This window comes from Cupressus sempervirens, chromosome 8 (genome assembly GCF_028749045.1).
Source record: "Cupressus sempervirens isolate cs-2001-9-10 chromosome 8, ASM2874904v1, whole genome shotgun sequence".
NCBI classification, from domain to species: Eukaryota; Viridiplantae; Streptophyta; class Pinopsida; order Cupressales; family Cupressaceae; genus Cupressus; species Cupressus sempervirens.
Window position 1 is genome coordinate 730,602,623 of NC_143125.1, and position 27,387 is coordinate 730,630,009.

A 27,387-nucleotide genomic window follows, 5' to 3' on the forward strand; every position below is an offset into this window, starting at 1 on the left:
GTTCAACTTCATGTACTTCTACATATTCATCAAATTTCACATTTGCACTTTCCACAACTTTGTCAATGTTAGTATTTAAACACTTATAAAATTTTCTCCTTTTCTTCTTGTGGAATAGCTTAGGAATATACCTTCTTCATTTCTAGTATCAAAATTTTCACTCCTATTATCCTTAAGAATATATCACTTGCTTCCAAATACTTTAAAACATTTTGCATTGGGTGAGTATCCATACTACAATTCAAAAGGTGTTGAATGAGTACCTTTCTTAACTTGTACACGGTTTAAGGTATAGAAAATTGTACTTACAATCTCTCTCTCTCTCTCTCTCTCTCTCTCTCTCTCTCTCTCTCTCTCTCTCTCTCTCTCTCTCTCTCTCTCTATTATTTCAAATTAACATTATTCTCCATCATTAGTGTTCTAGCATAGTACATAACAAATCTATTTCTCCTTTCAACAATCCCATTTTGTGGAGGAGTTCTAGATGCAAAAGTCTTTATTTTGATTCCTCTATCATTACAAAACTTCTCAAATTCATTTCATGTAAATTCTCCACCTCTGTCAGACCTTGGACATTTCAAGATTTTTTCAATTCCCTTTTCCATTCTATCCAAGTACCACTTAAACATTTTAATTACATCAAATTTTTGCTTCAAAAACATAACTATCATCATTCTAGAATAATCATCAACAAATAGGATAATATACTTGTCACCTTTATAGCTTTGCACATTGATTGATCCACATAAATCAGTATGAACTAACTCAAGAATTCCTTTTGAAGTGTAATTATTTCTTTTAAAACTTGATTTAGTCATCTTGCCTAACTGACATTTTTTACATATTACATTTTTTGGTTTCTCCAATTTTGGTAAACCTTCGACTCTCTTCATCTTAATGATACTGACCAAATTTTAAAAGTCAACATGACATAGTCTTTTGAGATATAACCACAGATCATCAAATTGTATCACTACACAAGTAGCATCATTCATGTCAAGATAGAAAAGATTACCTCTAGTCTGATAATCATTTCCAATTAGTTCTCCATTAACATCATAACTCTTGGTTTTTCTATTTCCAAATTCAACCTTACAACCAAAACTATTCAATTGTGATACACTCAAAAAATTGTAATTCAGTCCTTCCACATAATAAGAATTATCAAAAATTATCTTATCTGTCAACTTAATTGATCTTTTTCTTTTGATAAGACATGGTGCATCATTCCCAAATCTAACACTATTTCCATCATAATGCACAAGGGAATTGTACTTAGTTTTATCTCCAATCATGTGATTGGAAGATCCACTGTCAGTGATCCATCTGTCACTCTTATTCTCATAAGATACTAGTGCAGTTGCCTCATCTTCATCACATTCATATTTCATTGCAATATAGACAACTTCATCCTCATGATCATCAGATTCTTCATTGGATTCCTATTTAGCAATGTAGTAGGATATCTTTCATTTGTCTTTGTAATCTTTGTTGCTCTCATCTCTTTTGCTTATGAATTTGTCTCCACTTTTGTTGTTGTTCTTCTCTAGACATCTAGTAGCAATATGAGCAACTTCATTGTAATTAAAACATATGATAGGCATCTTACCTTTGTATTTTCCTTTTCCTTTGTGGAATCTCCTAGCCATTAGTGCTTCAAGTTGTTGAACAACTTCCTCATCTATATCACTATTACTGGAAACATGTTTTATCCTTTTCTTTTTGTTTTCATTAGGTTCTTTCAGTGACAACGTAGCTTTAAAAGAAGATTTAACATTCTTAGATTTGAAGTTATCATCATTAGAGAGTTCAAAAGTAGTAAGCCTACCTACCAAACCTTCAAAGCTTAGATTAGTAACAGGTATACATCTTAGCTCTTGTATGGGAAAAACTCTAATAGCATAGATGCGAAGAAGTTTCCTCAATAATTTGATCAATACAATGTCATTGTCAATGTTACTAGTTGATCCTCTTATATCATTTACAACCTCTTTTATTCTAGAGAAATACTGAATAATGTTCTCACCTTCTTCCATTCTCATATCATCAAACTTACTTCTAAGACTTTTAGATTTGGCTCTCAAAACATTTTTTTCTCCTCCATAGATGGTTTGAAGAGCATCCCACATGTTTTTTGTAGTGTCACAACTCTTGATGTCATCAAACTCTGAGTAACTTAGGGTAGCTGTAATCTCTAACATTGCCTGATTGTGTTCTTTCTTCTTTTTTAGGTCTTCAGCAGTGAGGGCTCCAAAAAGGTCAACATGTTCAATAGAAATGGTAGTCTATGCATGATTTCCAAGTCCTCCTAGGTGTAGCTTCATCAAACTTTTCCATGTAGGAACGTTCTCCTAGTTAATCTTGGGTACCTCTCTCTTAGGCATTTTGATCTTTGACTTATAGTACCTTGAAACTATCTCTCACAAGCAACCAATGCTCCAATACAAATTGTTGGAATAGTTTAGAATAACTATGGGGGGGAGGGGTGGTGAATCAGTTATCCAAGGTCCAAAACTCCCAATTAAAATTTTCAATGCTTAACACAACTCATACATATAACTCCTTATCATGTATCTTGCATGCATCAATCATATCATTCAAAACTTAAACTTGCAAATTATTGTCCTAGGTAAAAATCACTTGGTAGAAATGTAAACATGAAACATAAGAAAATCATTCACACATATGACACAAGGATTTTACATGGAAACCCAATTTGAGAAAAACCACTAGTAACATGCTAATAATCCTCACTCTTTTAAAGTGATGCCTTGTGAAAGCCCAACCCTGTTAAAAGTTACAATACACACTATTAAATGTGACCTAGTTAAAGTATTTCAATCACATTGTTAGGAATGAGCCTTGTTAGAGGACATTAGGTCATTAGAATGCCACCCAGTTAAAGGATTTTACCCTAAACTAATACAATGGTTAGAGAGTAATAGTAAGGCTTCATTTGATGATAAATTACAACTCACTTTTAGATTATAGATCTTTTTTTAGTCCTCCACTTTTCTTGGCTTCATTCACTTCATCTCTAATAGATTTTTCACCTTTCAAGCATTCATCCTTTTAAGCCTTCTTTCCTTGGATGCTAATTAGAGACTCTATAGTTTGACCTCCATATGAAGCAATACCCTAGACTCCTTTTCTATCTTGTGTTTTTGTAAATTCCAACACTTAGTCAACTGTCCAACTTTTCTTTATGCCTTGTATCCCCTTATAAGGAGAATTTAGATCTTTTTCTGCTTCATCTCAATCCTCCATTCTAGGGTTAGGTAGGATTCATTGAATCTAACCATCTTTCTATTTTAGCTCCCTCTAGAAACTTCCTTCTCAATCCTCCTTGAATTCATCTCAAAATGGTTTACCTAGAATTTCACACCACTAGCTCATCAAGCTTATCTCCACATGGTTCACACAATCCAAGAAATCAACATTTTCATCTCAGATTCATGAAATTCATGATCTAACTTATCATACTGTCACTCATCATTAACTAACTTTGGATGCTTGACACTCACTGTGTTGCTTGGTAGCCACTAGCAATACACTTGGCACACACTAAAGTTTATTGATGCTCGACACCAACTAAAATTTACCTGACTTACACTATGCTCATTCAACGTACACTAAAACTTCACTTTTCTCAGCTCGAACAAACTTTCTACTTTGCTTGCACTAACTTTGCTTGGCACCTACTATGCATTTGGTCAAGCTTGATAGACACAATTCTTCTTACTTATTCTTCTAGACTTAATTAGTATATCCATTCTTTGTAGCCTTAAGTAGATAATCAATACACTATTTCAATACTATCTCAACTGATCTTTGTACTCCTTTTTCATGTCATAACTCAACCTTTTCTCTAGGTGCTCATGTTATCACATCTGTTCAAATCATGTTCATCAATCAAACAAATGATACTACTCAAATCAACTAAACAGTTGTCTTACTAGTAGGTAACAGGTTTGATATTAGTGATAAAACAATGATTGAAACACATTCTCATAATTGTATCAATATTCACTCAATATTTGGGAATGTTAAATATTACATAATAATTTACCTTTGGTATTGCTGCAAAGGAGAGAAGTAACCATAGACAGAAAGTGATGAATATTAAAGAGAGTATGATCATAGAGTGAAAAGACAAAGTCAAAAAGGGAGAAATAGTCATCAATAGAAGGAGATGAGACAGAAATGAGTGTAGCAAATGAAAATAAGAGAATAAAAATTTTGTTAAAGAGAGTAAGAAAGATTGACAAAGAGAGGAGAACCTTAGAAAGAAGAAATTTTGAAATTGAAAAGAGAAGAACAAGAAATGAGTGATATGATAAGCATAGATAGAAGATGAGTAGAACAAAGGGGGAGTGATATAACTAAAAATGGGATAAATAGTGACAAAAAAAAGAAATGTTGAAAATAAAAGAGAAAATGAAATTAGTGAATCAAAGTGTTGAAAGTCTTATTGGGAAACAAGATACTGGGGGGGGTTTGAATCGGGATCTATAAAACTATTTTTTATCCTTGAAAATAACTTAACTACATTCACCACATTAACCATCTCATATCTAGCTTATGCATAATATAAATTGAAATATCAAATGTTGAAATAAAAATCTAGCTAAGTATCAGATCAATGAAATGTAAACACATGACACAAAAGATTTGGTAACCTAAAAACCCTCCAAAGTGAAGGTAAAACTGGGGTGGGATGACACCAAAAAATCTTCACTATTGTAGTAACAAAGTTAGCCTATTAGGACTACAATTTTGATCACTTCTAATGATCTACCTTTTGAGGGGTCTTCCCTATTAAAAGATTTAAGACTATTAGATCCACCTTGATTAAAGGATTTTACACTTACAATGAAGTAAGGACTTGGTTAAGAGATTTACAAAGGCCTATTAAAACCACTCTACTAAGAGATTTTCCCTAATACAATTTTTCAAAACCAATTTAGTACATGATCCTTCAGTCTACACTTACAATTGGTGATTATAGATCTCCTCCTTCCAATCTATGATCTAATCTCTTATCTGATAAATATTTTCTCTGTCGTTAACTACTTCAATAAGGTCTCTAACTCTATTTGCTTCATAACTTTCTCTTGCAGCCTCCAAAACTTAACTCATTTTCATCCTTCACACAATTCGCACTATCTTTTGCAATACCACACTTTGTATATTATGCAATAGGGTTTGGATCTACCTATTTAAAGATATTTGTAGAGTCTTTTAGACATTTTCCTTTTTATCTCTTCATCTAATTTGTTGTCCATTCTTCATTGGGATTGATGACCCATGTCAAAAATGTAACAACCACCGTAAAAAACTCTACAATCATTAAATGTCATGTACAATTCATCTCAAAATGGTTTACATCAAAGTTTATACCACTTCGAAAAAATTTCTCACTCCGCGTTACTTGACACATATTGTCTCTAATGCTCAGTCATAACTATTCTACCTAATTACTCAACTCCTTTTGTATAATGTGACATCTATGTGCTCTTTGTCTACTCAACATACACTATACTCATCTTATACTAAAAGTATTCAGTGACCAAAGACTTGATCAAATCCTATAGAGCTTGATAGTAGTGATGACTAACTAACTTGATCAAATCCTATAGAGCTTGATAGTATTCAATGACCAAAGACTTGATCAAATCCTATATAGAGTAACTTGCTAGTAGTGATGACTAACTAACTTTTCCTTATTTATGACTAAGTGTTTGACACTAATAGACAACAAAACTTAGAGATACCAAAAATATCCCCCTTTGACATTAGTGGAAAAAACACTTTGTCATGATTACATCTTTACATTACAAAAATTAAGAGTACTCCCCTTAAGCCTATGACTCGGTCCTTATAGAACTTCAAAACTTGCTCATTACAAAACAATATACAATATAAATTTTACATGACTTAGAAATAGTCTAATGTATCTTTTCCATACCTTGGTCTAATTCTTTGATTCATTCTCCATTTTTTAGCTTATTAAACATATAATTCATCCCACCTTATTTTTGACACTTATATCTATTTTTGGGCCTATGTAGATGGAATCAAACCATATCTATCACTAAATAGTTTATGGGTTTGAATAATCATGGAAAGTACATGATCCCACATGGTTCTCATTAATTCCAAAACTTGAATCTTTATCTCCAAATTCATTGCTAAATCAATTAAGCTATCATCAATAGAGAGATTATGATATCTTTGAACTAGACCCTTTTGTATAGCTACCTCTTTTTGCATGACCTCCAAGTGAGATATCAACATGGATTCTATGGAGATCAATTTGGCTTGCATTCTGCTATCCACTACATGTAGCTCAACCAATCTTCCTTGTGAAAACAATTTTTTTTTATAATGCATTGAGCTTGATCCAGCTAACTCTAAGATAGATCCTCTTGATAACTTTATGTCATTTTGAATCTTCTAGATGTCTACCTAAATTCATTTATAAATCTTGGCACATCACAAAGAATATTGTACAAATCTTGTACCTTATTCACAAGTTCTTCTAAACTTTGTATTGGTGCTTGTAATTTACTTTTCTTTATGCAATGACTGTAAACACTTTTTTATTTTTAAATTTATTTTTTGACTAGGCCATAGGTTTCTCATTTAATTCAATATCCTCAGTGTTGATTTTTTCAAAATTTTGCACTAACTAAGATATGATAGGGACTTGTTCATCAATGTTTTCAATATCAAATGCATCAACAAATATGTCCTTGATATCTTGCAACACTTGTTTCTATTATTGTTTTGTCCTCAATTCTTCTTGTCTTTTCTTTCTTGCTAAAATATCTTGCAAGATGATAGTTTGTTTGAATCTGAGATTTATTGGATCTTGCTTTGGCATTTCTATCACTTTGTCCAAGATAATAATATTACCTAGAGAATTGTCCTTTTTCTTCTTTCCTTTCCCTTTCTTTAGAGTGGTGCTGCTTGATGCTTCTTGAGTAAGAGTAGATGAGGGGGTGTCACCACTCAGTTTGGCTTGTATTTTAGTGCCTGGAAAAATAATACTAACACTCAACACTGTTTAAGAAACTACATTCTATTGTTCTTTCTCCTCTTCTTTCTATACAATCTCCTTAATTCTCTCATCTTGAGGTCCTGAGACATGTGGTCATGTTTGACCTATTGTAAATTGATCTTGTAGTGCATCTCATGTTTATAGTCTATACCTTGTTTATTTTGATTCAAGAGATACTTGATACTCTTATTATATGTACTTTGAGATGACCTGAGGGTCAAATGTTATACCTTGATTTAGTATTATAGGTGCTATATTGCTATGTTGTTGAATCTATCATATTTTCATGTTGATGTTTATTTGAGATGATAGTAGATCTATGAGGATATCTAATTACCTGGTTATATAGTTTATTGGACATATTTGTGGATTACGTTGTGAGATGATTCTTATGCTATGGTTATTTACTTCATTCTTGTTCTACACTTTTTGTAAACGTGAGTGATGTAAATGGATTAATTAGTTAATTAATGTTTTAATTGCTTCATCTATTATATTATATGCAATTGCACATGATCATGTGCAGGAATTATATCCTTGGCAATGGCCTATGGAGTTAGTGATTTAGCTATTCATATTTTACCAATGTTGTCCTTGTATGGTCGACATATCCTTATTTTAAGTTGTCAAAATCTAATTCAGTGATTAGTAAATCTAAACTCATCTGCATTATGTGATTAGACCAATGAGCATGTCTATGCATTTAGAGGTTCGCTCTGTTGTGAAAGTGTTAGGTGATTTTTTGAGATTTTAGTTTTTCTAGCTCTGAATCTTTTTAGATTTAATTTCTAACAGCATTGCCTTAGGTGAATTTCTATTACAGATAATAACCTATTTTCATTTGGGTCGATTCGGAGTTTAGCTACTCCAGCTAGCTATTTGCCCTAATCAACTATTCACTTGAAAAGTAAATAAGTATTAGAAAAGTGAATTAATTATGGACTTCTCACTTTTCAAAAATAGAAATTTGAGAGCCATTTTGGAAATCCTCTTCTAAAGGACTCATTTTCTGTTCATTCTAGGAGTTATGAGCATGGGATTTTCATGAGGTCAGCCTCATTGGATCTGGCTCAAGGAGACCTTGCTTTGTCGTCACTTTCGACAGTTTCAGTGGGTTATTTATTTTATCAGTCTATTTACAGATTCTGCCCCTTTTTCTGTCAGGTAGGGTCTTCCTATTTTATTACTTTTTCTCCATGTCAACTTCTATTTTTGGTAAAAATATGTTAGGAGGTTGAGAACTAGTGTTTCCCTCTGTTTCTATTTGCTAGTTCTACTCGGTTGGTTGGGTATGAACGTTTTCCCTATTTTTGAAATGGGGGTTTGAGATTTTGAGCCGTTATGTTGGCCATTTTTGTAGTGCCTCTTTCATTTGACTTTTGTAAGTCATCCTGATGGATGCAACCTTGTTGATGTTTTTGTTGTGATGGATGATTATTGTGACCCTGAGTGGTCTACACCATTGAGGTGTTTGGATTTATGTTTTTGTATCATTGGCTTTGATTATGCTTTTGACTGATCTATGAGATTATGATGTGATTTATGGTTCACTGAGGTTTGTGCCAATGGTTATCAGGATCGATGTGGTATCATGAGGTTTTTCTGTGATTACGTTGAGATGTGTGTAGAGATTGCACTATGTACTTTTTACCATGCTATACTGGACTAGGTTCCTGTAGCAGTGGTTAGTCATGTTTATGAATATGGTTGTTTATGTGTTTTAAATGCCTTTTTAATGCAGAGTAATCAATCATTATTAAATGCTTAAGTAATTAGAATGGATTGTTCATTTTGGATTATTTGGTTGTGTGTTGTGGACATTTACCTTGTTTTATTTTGATCTGAGAGATATTTGTTACTTATGTGATATTTTACATTTGAGGCGACCCCAAGGTGAGATGTTATACTTTGATTTCAATATCATAGATATTAGACTACTATATTGTTCAATTAATCATATTTCATGATGATGCCATTTTGAGATGACAGTGTGTTTTATGATGATATTTGGTTATCTGGTAAGACATACCTCTGACTATGTTAGGTGATGGATTTAATGCTATGGTTGTTTACTTCATTCCTGCATTATTATGCTTTATGTGAACGTTAGTGATGTAAATAGATTATTTTAATATAATTAAATAAATGGTTAAATTAGGTGATTTAATGGATTTATTACTTCGGCTATGTTATTATATGCAATTGCACTTGATCGTGTTGTTTAGTGTGTAGGATTATATCCCTGGCAGTGGCACATGGAGTTATTGATTCAACCATTCATATTTTACCAATGTCATCCTTATATGGTCGATGTATCCTTTATTAAATGTTTAAATTAAACCTTTCAGTGATTATTAAATCTGAACTCATTTGCATTATGTGATTAGACCAGTAAGCATGTCTGTGCATTTAGAGGTTCGCATTATCGTGAAAGTTGTTAAGGAGATTTCTGTGTTTTTGGGTTTTTGGTCTTTTTAATTGATTTATTTTAATTTTTGGTAGTTTTTCCATAGATGAATTCTTATTTATAGGAATAGCCTATTTTTGTTTAGGTCGATTCGGGTTTTAACTAGGTTGCTTAGTTATTTGCCCTAATCGATTATTCACTAGAAAAGTGAATAAGTATCCAAAAGGGAATTTTATTCCTCACTTCTCAGTTTTGAATGAGAAAGATGGAGAGTAAAATCCAAAATCCTCTTCATGAGGATTTATTTTTTTGTTCGTTGTAGGAGCTATGGGCATGGGATCGTCACGAGGTTGGGCTCATTGGATTCAGCTTGAGGAAACCTTGGATTGCCGCAATTTTTAGCTACTTCTGATGGATATTTATTTTATGGTTCAGATTCTCATTTTTCCCTTTTAGCTATGAGGTAGAGCTTTCCTATTTTATTGTTTATGCTTTTCTTCTACTTTTTTTTTTGGTAGCCGTTTGTTTGGAGGCCGAGAACTAGTGTTCCCCTTCATTTTTGTATGTTAGTTCTACCTGGTTGGGCGGGTACGAACATTTTCCTATTTTCAAGATGAGGGTTTAGTTTTTGGGCTTTTATGCTGGCCATTTTTTGCATACGATGTCCGATTCCTTTTATTTTTGGATTTTTGGGGTTTTTGAACCCAAAGGCCAAATGGGTTTTAATTTTGCAATTTTTCCAAATTTGAGGTTTTTACCTTGTTTTGCGTGCTACCCTATTTTCTCAAGTTTTCTTGGCACAATGTGGGTTGTGGACCTTGATGATCTATTTGGATATCATTCAGACCATTATTGTACTTTTATGTTGCATTGGGATGCGTGTTGCATCCGTACTCCCGAAGTTGTGTTTGGTTGAGTGATTTTATACCTGTTGTTATGGTTTATTTTGGACCTTTATTTTGTTTCATGGACACTAGGATTTGTGTAGAATCCATACTCTCGAATTGAGGTCGATTGAGTGATTTTATGATGTATGGTTTTATTGGCTTTGGGATTCATGTAGAATCTGTCCTTCCCATGTTGCTTTCAGTTGGGTGTTTTCTTTGCATTATGTTCTCATCCTGTCCTTGTGTTATGATCTTCGTGATGGTGGTGCACCACACACACTTACATGCATGTACATTTTTTGAGTGGTTTGCAAGGCCCAATATTTCGTGGTACTTCCAGAAGTTATGATCATTGGGGTTGGGATGGGAGTATGCATGCCCACAAGCACTTGTCATAGGATGAGCATGGGTAGGGTAGGCTAGCATATGGAGGGGCTTCTATCCTGCAACCTGGTGACTATTCCCTAGTTGGTAGAGGAAGTTTTAAATAAGTGATAATTAAAGAAAATGTGTGAATGGTAATAAAACTTAAGATAATAAAATGTGTGGGTTGTGCACCTTCCGTCATGAAGAGTTGTTGCCCTAGGTTGTGCGCCTTTTGTTGAGAAGAGTAGCTGCCTATACTAGCTTGGGCTTTTGGATGCCAAGCGACTCTCCAAGATGTTAGCCCCTACTTAGTAGCCTTTTGAGTGTCTGACCAGGACCTGTACTCCTTGCATTGTCTTAGGTTCTTGGTTGTAGCCATCATACTATCTGGTGTGAGTGTTAGCCATGGATGTTGTTTTGTGTGTTTGTGGTTGGATCTTTATCTCCATCAGTATAGCGGGTGTGGACCTATAGGTTCCACATGGTTGGGAGGTGTAGCTACCTACACCACTGCTAGGGACCAGTCTACAAAGACGATCTTTTGTCCTAGTGCGACCGCTGCTGGATGTTTTCACTTAGTACTTCGGGTTCCAGAGTATGCTTTCTTGTGATTTATGCTTTCATTGGAATGCTTAGATATCATGTTTAGATGATGTTAGTTTATTTTACACATTCCCATATTATGATTTTTAGCATATTATTAGATGATGTGAATTGTTGTAGTAGCATATCTATTGTTTATTGATGTTTAGTATGTGATAGGTGATGTTATCTACTATAGGATTATGTTATGCTTTTCTACTAGCATGTTAGATTTTCTTATGCTTATATTGTTGCATGTTTTAGTAGTGACGTCCCTATTACAACAATATCGATGATCTAGTCGGTGGCTTGGGATGTTACTCATGGGGGATGGCTAGGACCCACAATGGTCTTATGATGCTATTGATGGTTGGGAGGAACCGCGTACTTAGTTGGTTGTTTTTTTTTTGTGATGTTATTTCAATACATTGCGATGTTTCTTTTGTTCACTACAATATTTATGGATGTTCCTCTTCCCTTTCTGTTCATGCACTCGAGTGTTCGCTCCTCGAATTGTGGTTTCGATACTCCCCGGTGTGGAGGTTCTAACTCTATTTGCCTTAACGTTCTTCCTTTGTAGTCTTCTTGTCTTTTCCTAGGCGACCATGTGTCAGCATGGTGCAATACAATAAAGTGTCGCATGCCCATTTGAACTCTGTCATGCACACCCTATTTGTGTTGCACACCTCTTGGAGTTTTGTCGTGTGATACTTCATAGTATCGCACTCCCTTTGAAGAAACGTCGTATGATACAATTCTAGTATCGCATGCCCTTTGGAGAAGTATTTCCAAACCCCTGATTGTGTCACCCTCCTTCTAGAGAAATGTTGCATGACACTAGTAAAGTATCACACAGTGCTGATAAAGTGTTGCATGATTTTTATGAAACCTGCACGGGTGGGCAACGGGCACTTTTCGATCCGATCTAAACTTTTTAGGGATGGTTCGGGGTGCCCACTTAGGTGTTCTTCTATTTGTTGGTGTTGCTTTTTGATTTCCGTTGTGTGTGTTTTTATTGTCAGTCTCTTGGGGTTTAAAATATATTTAATTCCTTATACTTAAGATATATTTTAATAGAAGCGACGAATCTCTTGAGATAGGTTTCAGACCTCTCAGAGATAAGATAAAGATTCTAGGAAATTTGAGGGCTTCGAAAATCCAGACTTAGCCAATTTTTAGGGCTTCAGGATTTCTGGCTTAGCCAAATTTTAGGATTCTGTATTTTACCCCAGCTTGGTGTTTTGTTGATGAGTGGTCATTTCTTGAGCCCTCATCTTGTTGTGGTGGTTGTTGGCTTTTGTTTGCGTGTGTCAATTGGTAGTGGTGTTCGGAGATCTATTGGTTGCCAAGATTGTGGTGAAGTCTTCTGTTGCAATCTTTGTGATCCTTGTATGATGTTGTCATGTGCATTGATACTTGTAAAAAGTTTTTTTGGCTTGTATTTCATCCTTGTTTCTAAGGATCTCCAGGCAGGGCATTACAATTTTTACATAAAGTATTCATTTTTATTTATTTTTGGATTTTTGAAGTTTTTGTACCCAAAGACAAAATGGGTTTTAATTTTGAAATTTTTCCAAAAATTGGAGTTTTTACCTCATTTTGAATGCCACCCAATTTTCTTTGGTTTTCTTGGCATGAGTTTGGTCACGGGCTTGGACGATCCATTTGGATGTTAGTCATACCTTTATTGCATTTTGGTTTTGCATTGGGATGCATGTAGCATTTGTCATCCCAATTATGTTTTTGGTGGATTGAATTTCTACTTTGTGTTCTCATCTAATCCTTTGGTTGCGATCTTTGTGATGGTGGTGCACCACACACGAGTACATCTATCATGTGACCTGTGGGGCTTGATTTTCCATGGTACTTCTGAAAGTTGTGATCATTTGGGATGGGTTGAGAATTTGCATGCCTACTAGCACTCATCTTTGGATGAGCATGGGTAGGGTAGGGTAGCATATGGAGGGGGCTTTTACCTTGCAGCCTAGTGATCATTGTGCCCCAAAGGTTGGTGAAGGAAGCTTTAATTAACTGATAATTAAATAAAATACTAGGTGGTAATTAACTTAAGATAATAAAAGATGTGGGGTGCTAGAGGCTTTCCATTAAGGGATATTGAATCTACACAAGTCCAAGCTTGGGATTTTTGATGCCAAGTGACTCTCCATGTTGTCAGCCCCTACTTAGTAGCCCATTGAGATGTTTGACTAGGATGTGTAGTTTATGCATTGTCTTGTCATGGATTCAGTCATCATACTACCTGGCATGTGTGTTAGCCATGGTTGTTTTTTTGTGTGTGGTTTTGGTTGGATCATTATCTCCATTAGCATGCTGGGTGCAGACTTACGGGTGCCACATGGTTGGGAGGCCTAGCTACCTTCACCACTACTAGGGACTGGTGTAGAGAGATGGTCTTGTATCCTAGTGCAACCATTGCTGAATGTTTTTCACTTGGTACTTCAGTTTCTGAAGTATGCTTTCTTGTGATTTATGCTTTCATAGGGATTTTGTTTATCATGTTTAGATGATGTTAGTTTTAATACATTCCTTTTTATGATGATTAGCATGTGGTAGGTGATGTTATCTACTTTGTAGGATTATCTTATGCATTACTACTAGCATGTTAGATTTCCTTATGCTTATGTTTTAGCATGTTTAGTAGTGACATCCCTATCATGATAGTACTGATGATCTAATTGGGAGCTTGGGATGTTACACACGAGGGACGGCTAGGTCCCACGATGGTCTTATGATGCCATTGACGGTTAGGAGGAACTACCTACTTAGTTTGTTTATTTTTCTCATTGCCATGTCATTTTTATTATTGTGATGTTTCTTTCAGTATTTTTCCCTTCACTACTTGTTAGATGGTTAGATGTAGATTACATTTTTTAGTAGCGTGTTTGAGTGTTCATGCCTTGAATTGTGGATCCGGTACTCCCCAGTGTGGAGGTTCTAAACTCAATTTTTGTCTATTGTTTGTCTATTATTTTTTCTTATTGTTTTTCTTGCATTTCTTTGGAAACCATGTGTTAGCATGGTGTGACACAATAAAGTATCACACACCCATTATGATTGTATCATGCAATCCCTATTTGTATCGCACACCTCTTGGAGAAATATCATGCAATACTGGAAAGTATCACACCCCCTTTGAAGAAATATCATATGATACCCTTAAAGTATTGCACACCCTTGAGAGAAGTATTACCTAGTCCCTGAAAGTGTCACCCACCTTCTCTAAAAATGTCACTTGTTATTGGAAAGTATTGCCCAGTGCTATATTAAAGTATCACCTAGATTTTCTAAAAACTTGTGCAGGCAGGCAACATGAACTTTTCAAGAATCATTTGGGGTACCCTCTTACGCATTCTTCAAACCTTTGGTGTCACGTTTTGAATTTAGAATGTGTTTGATTCAAATTTAGTTATGCATCCTTCATTGTTAGTCATTTTGGTTAGTAGTAGCATTTGGAGATTCATTGGTTGTCAGGATGGTGGTTAAGTCTTCCATTGCGATCTTTGTGATTCGTGTATGTTTTTGTCATGTGCGCTCGCACTTGTTTAAAAAAAACACTCTGGCTTGTTTTTCATCCTTGTTTCCAAGGATCTCTAGGTGGGGCATTACACTGGTATTAGAGCCCATGTTGACACATTGAGATCTCTGTGTTATGCTTCCACTATGGTTTTGTTTCTATTGTGTCTTGTTATATTATGTTGATTATTTGATATCTGTTAGTTCATGGTTTTGAATCTTATGCTTGTGATCCAATTGTTTTGACATTATCTTGATTGCTTCAATAGTGATGACCCCTGCATGTAGACTTGGTGGCCATGGTGGTACTCATAGTGGTAATCATGGAGATGAGCACTAGGATGAGGGATGTCAAGAAGGAGAGGAAGAATAGGGTAATAATGATAATCAGAATGGCATGGGGGCATTGATGCCAGTGCTCCAGCAAATACTTGCTCGATTGGGCCCTTGTGTTGAGGAGCGCCAACATGATCAAAATCAGGAAGAGGGGTCCCATCATGGGGATTCCCATCACTCTGAGCATAGAGAGGAGGAACATGAATGTAAGCATTCTCTTACCCCATGGGGGGGCAGAAGGCACCATTGGGGTGGTAGGGACTGCGATAGTGAGGATTCCATTAGGTTGGATATCATGAAGTCCCTTCAACAATCTAGATCGCCACCATATGATGGCATGGGAAGTGGCCTCAAGGTTGAGACTTGGTTGTTGGACATGGAGCACTGCTTCACCATGTATCCATATTCAACCAACATGAGGGCCTGTTGTGTAATTATGCAGTTGAGGGACCACACATCCATTTGGTAGAATGTTGAGAGTTAGAAGATTCAAGTTAGTGTTGCATATCTCACCTAGGAGATCTTTGAGGAGAGGTTCTGAGAGAGATTATTATCTCCTCAGTTCAGAGAGGCTTGTGCTGATGAGTTCCATGCAATCTAGCAAGGAAAAATGATAGTGGATTAGTACAAAATTGGATTCTTTGAGCTTAGGTAGTATTCATGCTACAACAATGATGATTTACTCTTAGCTCATCATTTCTTTTGAGGGCTTAAGCACTCTGTCATTGGAGAAGTTCATATGCACTAGCCCAGAACTCTTGTTTTCACTGTAGAGAAGACACATATTATAGAGGAAAATTTGGCTAGAGGTTTCAGTAGCAAATCTGGTTCTCAGAACCAACATGCTCAAAATTCGAGACAAGATGCACAGTTCACTCAGTATTCTAGAAAGGGCCAAGCCCAATCTAAACCCTCTTAGGGTGGTCCTTACTGTAAGAAAAAGAAGAAGATTTGGGGCAAGGGTGGACAAGAATCTGGTACCTCAAGAAAGAAAGGGGATAATTAGAACCGAGGAGAGAAATCTTAGCAGGATCATCCTACTCAAAATGCTCAACAAAACTCTAGCAGGGGTAGTGCACCATATTCCAATGCTACTTAGGGTGGTTGGGGCATATGTGCCAACTTTGGGGGAAATTGCTACTCTTGTGGCTAGCCTAGCCATAAATTTTATGATTGTTCGATTAAACCATCTATAGGACATGGTAAGGGTGCAGAAAGATATGAGCCTACTATAGGAGATATGGGTCAGAATCACAGAGTCTTTTCGATGGTTGACAACCATCAAGATGAGAATCAAGGTATGATAGTCGAGGCTATAGGTATGTTGCATGGTATTTCAACTTCAATTCTATTTGGCTCTGGTGCTTTAAATTCTTTCATTTCACCATCTCTTGTTCAATGATGTGGGCTAGTGACAATGCATCAGGTTCATAGGTGGCAGGTTGAGTTAGCCACAGGTTCTAAGGTGGCTTTTGACTCATTGGTTAGAGGTTGTAGTTTGAATTTTGGAACCTTCACCACCATAGTGGACCTATAGATTCTACCTCTAGGATCGTATGACATTGTGTTGGGTATGGATTGGCTAGCCACCCATTAGGAAAATATCAATTTCCATCATAAGGTGGTGATGTGTGTTCATGCCATAGGTGGGCAGGTGGAACTCTTGGTAGTTCAGAGACTAGTCTCACTTCATATGATCTCAGCTAATCAGCTGAAGCAGAGTGTACAAAAGGGTTGCTAATTGTTTCTTGTGTCTGTCAGTGACCTCGAGGAAGCTGAGAGCTATAGGGTGACACTTGATGATCACCCACTCCTTCATGAGTATGCTGATGTGTTTCTTGATGAGATTCGAGCTATGCCATCACTACATGGCATTAATTTTTGGATTGATCTTGTACAAGGACTAGAGCCGATTTCACAAGCTCCTTATCACATAACTACTTAGGATTTGAGTGAGCTTAAATTATAGTTGGAGGAATTATTGGCCAAGGGACATATTCATCCTATTGTATCCCCATGGGGTGCACTAGTCATCTTCATGAAGAAGGATGGTTCTTTGCATTTGTGCATTGACTACTAGCAATTGAATAAGGTGATAGAAAGGAATCGTTATCCTTTGCTAAGAATAGATGACTTGTTTGATCAGATGAAGGGAGCATGAGTGTTCTCAAATATTGATCTAAAGTCTGGATACCATCAGCTTTGCATCCAAAAGGTTGATATTCATCGAACAAATTTTTGTACATAGTATGGGCATTATGAGTTCACACTTGTACCCTTTGGGTTAACCAATGCGCCATCAGTGTTTATGAGTTTGATGAATTGTGTATTCTGCACTTACCTTGATCAGTGTGTCATTATATTCCTAGATGATATATTTATCTATTTGAAGACTATGGAGGAGCATGAAGTCCATTTATGTTATATATTGTAGTACTTGAGAGACCATCAGTTGTATGGAAACTTGAGTAAACATGGGTTCTTCCAGTATAAGGTGAATTATTTGGGACATATCATCACTGGTGATGGAATTGAAGTGGACCCAAAGAAGATTTGTGCTATCATGGATTGGCCAGTACCCACTAATGTCTCAAAAGTTCATAGTTTCATGGGATTGGTGGGTTACTACCATTGCTTCATGAAGGATTTCTCACCAGTAGCTCATCCCATCACCTCTCTTCAATGTAAAGGGAAGAAATATGTTTGGTCAAACTATTTGAGGCAACATTTAATTCTCTTAAAGAGTGTTTGACCAGTGCACCAACCCTTGCAGTGCCTAATCCTGTAGGTGATTTCATGGTTTGCACAGATGCTTTGTTAGAAGGCGTGGGTGTGGTGTTGATGCAGGATGGTCAAGTGATTGCATATGAGTTAGTACAACTTTGATGTTCATTACATTAAAGGTAAGGAGAATGTCATCACAAATGCTTTGAGTACGAGGCGACATGAGGTATCAGTGATGTCATTGGGAGTGTGACTTGCAAGGTCGTATCTTTGAGGCTTTGCCTAGTGACACATGGTATCAGGAGGTGAGGGCATAGGTTGAGTCTAGACATACCCTTGAGGGGAGATTTTTAGGTTATATGCTTGAGTCTGATGGACTACTATGACACTCAAGGTGTATGTATATACTTGTGTCTGGTGATCTTCATACCTTAGTTTTATTGGAAGTGCATTGTGCACCATATTTCGCACATCCTGATGTTGAGAAGATGCATATTGATCTCAAATAGTTGTACTTTTGGGTAGGGATGAGGTATGATGTTGCTGATTTTTTTGCTAGATCCCTTGAGTTCCAAAGAGTGAAGGTAGAGCATTAGCATCTTGCAGGTTTGTTGCAGCCTCATACCATTCTAGAGTGGAAGTGGGATACGATATCTATTGATTTTATCATAGGGTTGCCTATGTCATCACATAGACATGATTGTATCATGGTGACAGTGGACAAGTTGTCCAAAGTAGCACATTTTTCACCTATGAGATCATCCTACACAACTTTTATAGCACATGTTTTCTTAGCAGATATTGTTCATTTGCATGGGATTCCTCATCGGATTTTTTTGGATAGAGACCCAGTGTTTACTTCTACACTATGGAGACCTCTCCAGCATGCATTGGGCGCTCAACTCAAATTCAGTTCGGCTTGTCACTTAGAGACCGATGGTCATACTAAGAGAGTGAATTAGGTTCTGGAGGATATGCTTCACATGTATGTTATAGATAGGTAGGTGAAGTGGGAAGACTATGTGTACCTTGTTGAGTTTGCATACAACAATGGGTATCATAGTTCTCTTGGCATGTCACCTTTTTAGGCCTTGTACAGTAGACCATGTCGTACCCCTTTGAGTTGGGATCATCTAGAGGATCGAGTTCTTTTGGGTTTAGAGATGCTTCAAGATTTGTAGCAGTAGGTTTTTCATATTAGAGAGCATTTAGTTATAGCTTAGGACAGGCAGAAGAAGTATATAGATGCCCATAGGTTGGATTGTCACTTTTCTATTGGTGATAGGGTATTTTTGAGAGTGTGGCCGAGGAAGAGCCCCATCTGTTATGGGAAAGGCTCTAAGTTGGCATCACATTTTGATGGACCTTTTGAGATCATCGAGAGGATTGGTCCTATTTCTTATCAACTAGTGTTCCCACCTAGCCTATCGCGCATCCATGATTTTTTTATGTGTCTACTTTGTGGCAGTATATTCCAAATGTGACACATGTCCTTGATTAGGATGCTTTGCAAGTAGCGAACGAGTAGCTTACTTTGGAGTCCATTCATATCATACAATAGCAAAGGTTGACCTTATGAGGTTGGGACATCGAGCAGGTAAGGGTCCAATGGGACTCGAGCGATGAGACCTCTACGACTTGGGAAGATGCTACACAACTAAGGGGATTGTACTCATAACATTTTGTTGGCTTCCAGGAGTAAGCCTATATATGCTAGTGGGGGAGGATGTAGTGCCTCTCATGTTTGAAGTCTGTACCTTGTTTATTTTGATTTGAGAGATACTTGATACTCTTATTATATGTACTTTGAGATGACCTAAGGGTCGAATGTTATACCTTGATTCAATATCATAGGTGCTATATTTCTATGCTATTCAATTTATCATATTTGCATGTTGATGTTTTTTTTGAGATGATAGTATATCTATGAGGATATCTGATTACCTAGTTATATAGTTTATTGGACATATTTGTGGATTACGTTGTGAGATGATTCTTATGCTATGGTTATTTACTTCATTCTTGTTCTTTACGCTTTTTTGTGAACGTGAGTGATGTAAATGGATTAATTAGTTAATTAATGTTTTAATTACTTCAACTATTATATTATATGCAATTACACTTGATCATGTCTTTTAGTGTGCAGGAATCATATCCCTGGTAGTGGCCTATGGAGTTAGTGATTAAGAGATTCATATTTTACCAATGTCATCCCTATATGGTCAACGTATCCTTATTTTAAGTTGTCTAAATCTAAACCTTTCAGTGATTAGTAAATCTAAACTCATCTGCATTATGTGATTAGACCAGTGAGTGTGTCTATACATTTAGAAGTTTGCTTTGTCGCGAAAGTGTTAGGTGATTTTCTGTGAATTTGGTTTTTTTAGCTTTGAATCTTTTCAGATTTAATTTCTGCCAGCTTTGCCTTAGGTGAACTTTTGTTATGGATAATAACCTATTTTCATTTGGGTCGATTCAGAGTTTAGCTAATCCAACTGGCTATTTTCCCTAATCGACTATTCACTTGAAAAGTGAATTGATTATAGACTTCTCACTTTTCAAAAATAGAAATTTGAGAGCTATTTTGGAAATCGTCATCTGAAGGATTCATTTTCTATTCATTCTAGGAGCTATGAGAGTGGGATTTTTGTGAGGCCAGTCTCATTGGATCCGGCTCAAGGAGACCTTGCTTTGCCACCACTTTCAGTAGTTTTAGTGGGTTATTTATTTTATTAGTCTATTTATAGATTGTGCCCCTTTTGCTGTTAGGTAGGGCCTTTCCATTTTATTTCTTTTGCTCTGTTTCAATTTTTGTTTTTGGTAGCAATATGTTAGGAGGTTGAGAACTAGTGTTCCCCTCCATTTCTGTTTGCTAGTTCTATTTGGTTGGTTGGGTATGAATGTTTTCCCTATTTTTGAAATGGGGGTTTGGGATTTTGAGCCATTATGCTGGCCATTTTTTCATACGCTATCTGTTTTCATTTATTTTTGGATTTTCAAGGTTTTTGCACCCAAAGACAAAATGGGTTTTAATTTTAAAAAAAATTCAAAATTTGGGGTTTTCATCTTTCTACTTTGTGTTCTCATCTAGCCCTTTTGTTATGATCTTCGTGATGGTGGTGCACCACATGCGAGTACTTCTATTGGGTGACCTACGGGCCTCAATCTTCCATGGTACTTTTAGAAGTTGTGATCATTTGGGATGGGTTGGGAATTTGCATGCCTACAAGAACTCATCATTGGATGAGCATGGGTAGGGTAGGGTAGCATATGGAGGGGGCTTCTACCTTGTAACTTGGTGATCATTGTGCCTAGAGAGTTGGTGAAGGAAGCTTTTATTAAGTGATTATTAAATAAAATATCGGGTGGTAATTAACTTAAGATAATAAAAGATGTGGGGTACTAGAGCCTCTCTATTGAGGGATGTTGAATCTGCACAAGTCCAAGCTTGCACTTTTTGATGCCAAGCAACTCTTCATGATGTTAGCCCCTACTTAGTAGCCAATTGAGATGTCTAACTAGGACCTGTAGTTTATGCATTGTCTTGTCTTGGATTCAATCATCATATTGCTTAGCATGTGTGTTAGCCATGGTTGTTGCTTTGTGTGTGGTTTTGGTTGGATAATTATCTCTATTAGCATGGTGGGTGTGGACCTATAGGTGCCGCATGGTTGGGAGGTGTAGCTACCTTCTCCACTGCTAGGGATTGGTGTATAGAGACAATCTTGTATCCTAGTGCAACCGTTGCTGGATGTTTTTACTTGGTACTTCAATTTTTAGAGTATTCTTTCTTGTGAGTTATGCTTTCATTGGGATGTTGTTTATCATGTTTAGATGATGTTAGTTTTAATACATTCCTTTTTATGATGATTAGCATGTGGTAGGTGAGTTATCTAATTTGTAGGATTATCTTATGCTTTGCTACTAACATGTTAGATTTCCTTATGCTGATGTTTTAGCATGTTTAGTAGTGATCTCCTTATCATGATAGTACTGATGATCTGATTTAGGGCTTGGGATGTTATGTGTGGGGGATCTCTAGGGCCCATGATGGTCTTATGATGCCATTGATGATTGGGAGGAATTGCATACTTAGTTTGTCTATTTTGCTCATTGCAATGTCATTTCTATTATTGCGATGTTTCTTTCAGTATTTTTCCCTTTACTGCTTGTTAGATGGTTAGACGTAGATTACATCTTTTAGTAGTGCGTTCAAGTGTTCATGCCTCGAATTATGGATCTAGTACTCCCTGGTGTGGAGGTTCTAAACTCAATTTTTGTCTGTTGTTTGTCCTTAGTGTTTTTCTTGCATTTCTTGGGCAACCATGTGTCAACATGGTGCAAAAAAATAAAGTATCACATGCCTATTGTGATTGTATCATGCAATCCCTATTTGTATCGTATGCCTCTTGGAGAAATATCATGCAATACTGGAAAGTATCACAGCCCCTTTGAAGAAATATCATATGATACCTGAAAGTATCGTACACCCTTGAGAGAAGTATCACCCAGTTCCTAAAAGTGTCACCCTCCTTCTATAGAAATGTTGCACAATATTAGAAAGTATCGCCCAGTGCTATATTAAAGTATCACTTGGGTTTTGTAAAAACTTGTGCAGGCAAGTAGTGGGCACTTTTTAGTTTGATCCAAACTTTTTGGGAATCATTTGGGGTACCCTCTTAGGCATTCTTCAATTCTTTGGTGTCGCATTTTGAATTCAGAATATGTTCAATTCAAATTTAGTTATGCGTCCCTCATTGTCTGTCATTTTGGTCAGTAGTGGCATTTGGAGATTCATTGGTTGTTGGGATGGGCATTACAGATCTACATTTAACTCTTTATCTTTCTCCTTTTTCTTGCCTCCTTTTCTAGTTCCTTAGTCTCTATTACCAGAGTTTTTTTGTTTTTGAGGTCTGTTGTTGTTTCTCCATCTAATTTATTTTTTCATTAAAATCAACAATTTGGACTAGTGTTTCTCCTACCTTAGGATAGTCCTTTATTTGATGTAATACATGAATGTCAGGTGTAGTGTCATGAATAGGTGATAAATTGACCTATAGGCTCGACAAACCTAAATCTTCTTCATCAATATGAACATCTTCCATAGTTACTGTGTCCATTTCTTTCTCCTATTTATCTAACATTTTCCTCTTCACTACACTTGAGCCACTTGAACTTGCTTGGTTTTGTAATCTTTATAACCACTCCTTTCTTCACTAGTGACTCAACACTGGTTGCTACTGCTCTGGTGGTCCTTGGTCTTTATGGTGTAGGAGTAGAGAGGGGCTTAGGTGTAACCTTCTTTTCATCATTCCTTACCTTAGGTTTAGTAGTTTTCACTATTTTAGCCTTATTTTCTAGTGGAGTGACAAGTGCTAAGGATTGCCTTGTTTCTCTGCACTTTCTTCATCTCCCTTTGCATCATTGTAATTTTCTTTATCTTCTCCAAGGCCTTGTGTAAACATTAAAAGTTCTATTTCTTTTTTTTTGTGTGCCTAACTTTCCTTCTAGGTCTTCAATCATTTTCTTCCTCTTTTTATCAGTAGAAGTAATCTTGATGTTAATAGTTATTCTAGCCTTTGCTTCTTCATACTTTCCAAAGGTCTTGACCTTTGAATCAATTTCCCCATTGAGTAATGTATTAATGGCTGCACTCACATCATTTCTATCAATTTCATAGCCAAAAGGTTTAAGCTAGGCTTTCCTCAACTTAACTGCCTATACAAATTTATTAGTGGTATCAACTAGAAAACATACATCATTATAATGTTTCTCAACTAAGGATGCATGAATCCTTAATCTCTTTCTCATTTTCTATTTGAATTATCCAAAATATCCATCTAGAGAATTCTCAAAATTTTCTCCCAAATGTGTTATATACTCACTAAACTATCTTGTAGTAGGTTTGTCTGGATCCCATACAACATTCCCAATAGCTAGAAAATAGTTTTGAATATAAAAGAAAATACACATAGCCAATGATCCAAACTTACACATTGAATTATTTTCTTTCCTAGTTGATATTAGGTTCTCCACTAGTTGTAATTGTTATAACTTGAAAAGATCATATTCATGATCCTTTATCACAATCTTCCATGCTGGATACTGCCATTCATGACACAGCCGACTTGATTGATCTTATAACTTATGAGAGATCACTTTCACTACACAATTGATCAATGGATCAATTATGTTAGAAATAGACATGCCACATCAATTCCACTTGGCTTTGGTATTTTCTTTCACAACTGCTTTATTTTAGAACTTCATTGTCTTTTTCTTGTCAAATGTTGGGTAATTAGTAACAACATGAATTATCTTATTTGTAATCTTAACTAGTCTATTTTATAGTGACAACTCCTTGTCATGAATTTGGCTTGAAACAACTTTAATCTATTCAATTTTGAAATTTCTTAGAAAATCTAGGGCATGAGTTAACCTTTTCCTCTCAATAATTTTAAACTCATCCTTCAATACTCCATCAAACAATTTTTCATATGCCACATGAATCTCATAGTCTCCAACTTCATCAATTTTGCACATCTAACAAATTTTCACATCATGAATCATAATAACTTTAGGTGGTATTGAAGATGACACACACATTGAATCTCCTTTCATGACAATTTTAGGAATAACATGATACTTAGGTGGAGGAAAAGAGTCACTCTTCACCAATTGAACATTGCTTACCTCTTCTTGATTCTTCACTGCTAATGATGATGAAGATGTCATTTCTGTGTTTAGGGTTTTGAGATTTTTACTTTGTAAACAAATTGACACAACTTGAGATCAATGCTCGATCACTCTTCCACTTCTTGATTTTTCTTTTAATTGCCTTAAAATTGCTTCACAAGTTGCTCAAATCACTCTGTGTTCTTGAAATCCTAATGCAAGGTGTTTATAATGTCTTCAAACTCTCAATATATAGCTCCATGCATTCAAGTTAAGTTCTCCATAAATGTTATGTCCTCTGTTAGGTGGAATCCAATTTTCCTAGTCGTTACTAAACTTTTTGAACTATACCTAACTTAAAGAGCACAGTCAATTCTATCTAACTCATCCTATACACCATTTTGACATTAGGATACTCTTTCCATATTGTGATACTCGGTCAATATAGATAGTTTTACTGAAGCTCAGAACCCAAAATATAAATGATTCTTCTACACTATTCTTTCTATAGATCTATTCTAATACATTTTTTCTCATATAGATATGAACTTGTGAATATTTTATGTTAGGAACTGATGTAATACAAGTCATTAAGTACACAGTTCCTTACATACATTTATTGATTAGTTTGAGGTGATACCTTCTCTATTGGATTGGGTGATCTTGACTTCTATTGGTATAATGAAACATCATGGTTTCAAATTACCTTGATGAGAATAGAATAAATCTAGGGGTAGCTACTTACCATCTACAACATACCCTTTCAGACACTGGGCCAACTATAAGGCTAGACCCTTTTTCTACTTTAGGTTCTGCAAAACTTAGGCGGTCATACCTCATATTCATTTATATGGTAACAATGCTAAAACATACACTTTAATCCAACAAAGCATATGAAACCCTTAATATTCTAACACTTATATGAAAAGATCCCAGACATGAAATAGCTAATCATATGACCTAAGAACTTGATAAGCCAAGTGAGGGAAACACTTTTCAGTTCCATCAACATGAAAGGGAAAATATATTTGATTAACAATGTTGATTTTCAACAAAACCATGACATGAAAAACATAACACTTTGATCCTATAGCTGATCAGTACCTTATCTATTGGAAAATCCCACAAACTCCTAACACACATCCCTGAAAATCATTGACATATACCATACATCAAGACTTCCTTATCTATCCATGCACCTTGTGAATTAGACATCTACATCTTTTTGAATCTCATACTTGACCTAGCCCTTCATGAGATCTACAACCCTATGATGATAAACTAAGCATTTACATGACTCCTTGAATCACAAAAAAACAATATCAACATCTATGATCTAAAACATATTGCAACTAGATAATATGCACCTTGTACATATATTACAAAAGATCACAAAGAGCATAAACAAGAGACAAAACTCAGATTGAAGATTAACATGCTACTACACTTTTATTTATTTCCTTGAAATAAATACAATAAGATGCATGAAATTGAATCATAAAATTGCCTAACATATTAGAACTATCTATATTTTTATTACTTGTTGTTCATTACAAGAGAAAATGCTGAAGAAAATGGTATCACAGTAGTGAAAAATGTTCCAAAGCTAGAACATATCAAAAATTGGAACCTATGGTCTCCCAATGAAAACTGCCAACCCTTCAGAAAGAGAAAAGAAGAGACTAAATAGAAAGGAAGAAATCCCAGATTAGATCAGATGCTTCCATTTGTCCACTTGGAAAACCTCCATCTATAGATGCAAAATCTCTCTCTCTCTCTCTCTCTCTCTCTCTCTCTATCTCTCTCTCTCTCTCTCTCTCTCTCTCTCTCTCTCTCTCTCTCTCTCTCTTTCTCTCTCTCTCTCTCTCTATAACTACACATTAGATCTTTTCATTTTTACTGTTGAAAGCCTTGAAAATACATTTAGAATGATTAAAAAGTGTAACTAGTTTTAATGCCAGATCTTAGATCAAAGCAAGGGAAAAAAAAAACTTATCAAATGACTTCTAGAGGTAAGATAAACATTTTAGAATCATTATCCCCAAATTTTGGCTTTAATAAACTTTCATAACTGCCTTCTAACTCATTTTGATGCTTAATGATGAATTTTGCACATTCTGCTGAGAATGCCTTAGAAAACACAAGTCTATCTATAGCCTATACGACTGAATACCTGTGCAAATTTTGATCACAAATTTGGAAAGTTCACCTTCTCCTAGTTCTGACAGTATATTGTATTGCATATTTTTAATGAAAAATAAGCCACTGGCATGAGTTTGAAAACCAGGTCCCCATTGCAAGTTCAGAGCATTTAAATGAAAAATTTAAAGAATTTTACAATTAATACTATAGAAAACTTTAAATACATTAAATTTTTCATTCAAGGTCTTGAATGCTCAAAATTTTACACATATATTATAAAATATTAAATTGCTGAAATTTACATTTTCTACCCTCCTTTTCATCCATGTCAACCCTCTTGGTTGATTGCCATGTGTTAATGTCTAATTGGAAATTTTTTACACAGCTAATGCCACCTCATCATTTCAACCTAGATACCTTGCTACGTGTCACCTCAACACACTTTCACAAGTTTAAAATCTAACTCTAGTTTACCCTTGGCGAACTGGCAACTCACCTCTTTTTGTGCATTCAAAATTCCTTTTCGGTAACTACAGTTTTAAACTGTACGATTATGCAAAACCTCCATTTTTACATGGTTGGAACCACTAGGCCAAAACTTCCACTTAGACTGCCAACCATGCAAAACCATCAACGAAACTACGAATTGCACAGTCAGAACTACTAATGAT